This window comes from Apodemus sylvaticus, chromosome 5 (genome assembly GCF_947179515.1).
Source record: "Apodemus sylvaticus chromosome 5, mApoSyl1.1, whole genome shotgun sequence".
Lineage (NCBI taxonomy): Eukaryota > Metazoa > Chordata > Mammalia > Rodentia > Muridae > Apodemus > Apodemus sylvaticus.
The window spans coordinates 161182439-161185339 of NC_067476.1; positions in this window are offsets into that span (position 1 = coordinate 161182439).

Here is a 2901-nt window from a genome sequence, read left to right on the forward strand (position 1 = left end):
ATTTCCCTTATGAATATCGATACAAAAATACTCAATAAAATTCTTGCCCACTGAATCCAAGAACACATCAAAACGATCATTCACCATGATCAAGTAGGCTTCATCCCAGGGATGCTGGGATGGTTCAATATATGGAAATCCATCAATGCTATCCACTACATAAACAAACTCAAAGAAAAAAAACCACATGATCATTTCATTAGATGCTGAAAAAGCATTTGACAAAATTCAGCATCCTTTCATGCTAAAAGTCTTGGAAAGAACAGGAATTCAAGGCCCATATCTAAACAAAGTAAAAGCAATATACTGCAAACTGGTAGCCAACATCAAACTAAATGGAGAGAAACTTGAAGCATGCCACTAAAATCAGGGACTAGACAGGGCTGCCCCCTCTCTCCATATCTTTTCAATATAGTACTTGAAGTCCTAGCTAGAGCAATTAGACAACATAAGGAGGCCAAAGGGATACAAATTGGAAAGGAAGAAGTCAAACTATCACTATTTGCAGATGATATGATAGTCTAAGTGATCCAAAAAACTCTACTAGAGAACTCCTACAGCTGATAAACAACTTCATCAAAGTGGCTGGCTACAAAATCAACTCAAGCAAATCAGTAGCTTTTATATAATAAAAGGATAAGCAGACTGAGAAAGAAATTAGAGAAATGACACCCTTCACAATAGCCACAAACAGCATAAAGTATCTTGGGGTGACTCTAACCAAACAAGTTAAAGACCTATATGACAAGAACTTCAGATCTCTAAAGAAGGAAATCGAAGATCTCAGAAAATGGGAAAGTCTTCCATGCTCATGGATTGGAAGGATTAATATAGTTAAAATGGCCATCTTGCCAAAAGCAATATATAGATTCAATGCAATCCTCATCAAAATCCCAACTCAGTTCTTCATAGAGCTAGAAAGAGCAATTCTCAAATTCATCTGGAATAACAAAAAACCCAGGATAGCTAAAACTATTCTCAACAGTAAAAGAACTTCTGAAGGATTCAGTATCCCAGACCTCAAACTTTACTACAGAGCAATAGTGATAAAAAACTGCATGGTATTGGTACAATGTCAGGCAAGCGGATCAATGGAATAGGATTGAAGACCCAGAAATGAACCCACACACCTATGGTCACTTGATCTTCGACAAAGGAGCTGAAAGTACCCAGTGGAAAAAAGACAAATGTGCTGGTTCAATTGGAGGTCAGCATGCAGAAGAATGCGAATCAATCCATTCTTATCTCCTTGTACTAAGATCAACTCCAAATGGATCAAGGACCTCCACATAAAACCTGACACATTGAAACTAATAGAAAAGAAACTGGGGAAGGCCCTTGAGGACATGGGCACAGGGGAAAAGTTCCTGAATAGAACACCAATAGCTTACGCTCTAAGATCAAGAATTGAAAAATGGGACCTCATAAAACTACAAAGTTTCTGTAAGGCAAAGGACACTGTCAAAAAGACAAAACATCAACCAACAGATTGGGAAAGGATCTTCACCAACCCTAAATCCGACAGAGGGCTAATATCTAATATATACAAAGAACTCAAGAAGGTAGAACCCAGAGAACCAAATAACCCCATTAAAAAGTGGGATACAGAGCTAAACAAAGAATTTTCACATGAAGAACTTCAGAGGGCTGAGAAGCACCTTAAGAAATGTTCAACATCATTAATCATTAGGTAAATGCAAATCAAAACAACCCTGAGATTTCACCTCACACCAGTCAGAATGGCTAAGGTCAAAAAATCAGGAGACAGCAGGTGTTGGCAAGGATGTGGAGAAAGAGGAACATTCCTCCACTGCTGGTGGGATTGCAAGATGGTGCAACCACTTTGGAAATCAGTCTGGCGGTTCCTCAGAAATCTGGGCATGACACTTCCAGAGGACCCTCCTATACCACTCCTGGGCATATACCCAGAGGATTCCCCGGCATGCAATAAGGACACATGCTCCACTGTGTTCATAGCAGCCCTATTTGTAGTAGCCAGAAGCTGGAAAGAACCCAAGTGTCCCTCAACGGAGGAATGGATACAAAAAATGTGGTATATTTACACTATGGAGTACTATTCAGCCATTAGAAACAATGAATTCATGAAATTCTTAGACAAATGGATGGAGCTGGAGAACATCATACTAAGTGAGGTAACCCAGTGTCAAAAGATCAGTCATGGTATGCACTCACTGATAAGTGGATATTAGCCTAGAAACTTTGAATACCCAAGATATAATCCACATATTAAATGATGTCCAAGAAGAACGGAGGAGTGGTCCCTGGTTCTGGAAAGACTCAGTGCAGCAGTATAGGGGAATACCAGAACAGGGAAGTGGGAAGGAGTAGATGGGGGAACAGGGGGAAGAAAGAGGACTTATGGGACTTTCGGGGAGTGGAGAGCCAGAAAAGGGGAAATCATTTGAAATGTAAATAAAGAATATATTGAATAAAAAAAAACCCAAAACAGAACAAAAGAAAAAAACACCAATGAAGCATCATTGTTGCTACCAAGACACGGGAGACTCTTCTTGATGCAGTTTATCCAGGAACGTTACTTCAGGAAGCCCCTGATCCTAGCCCGTTGCCCCAGTTATATATCCCAGCCTGCACCAATCAGCGACTGCACGTGGAGGCTCGTGATAGGATCGAGATGATGGCCCAGGAGTGGCTTAATAAGATGTCAAAGGGCGCATGCGCACTTCTCCAGTGTGTATGTGACTCTCAAAGGGGAACGTGGGGGAGCATTGCTGAGTCATGTGACTTGGCAACCAGCCCAGGTGCCATTTTAGACTGGCCGCCATACCTGCTCCCCACACACATCATGGCAGGGAATGTGGCAATCATCAGATTCTATGGTGTTGCATCGGTAGCTAAGAGATCACATCTTGATCTAGAAAG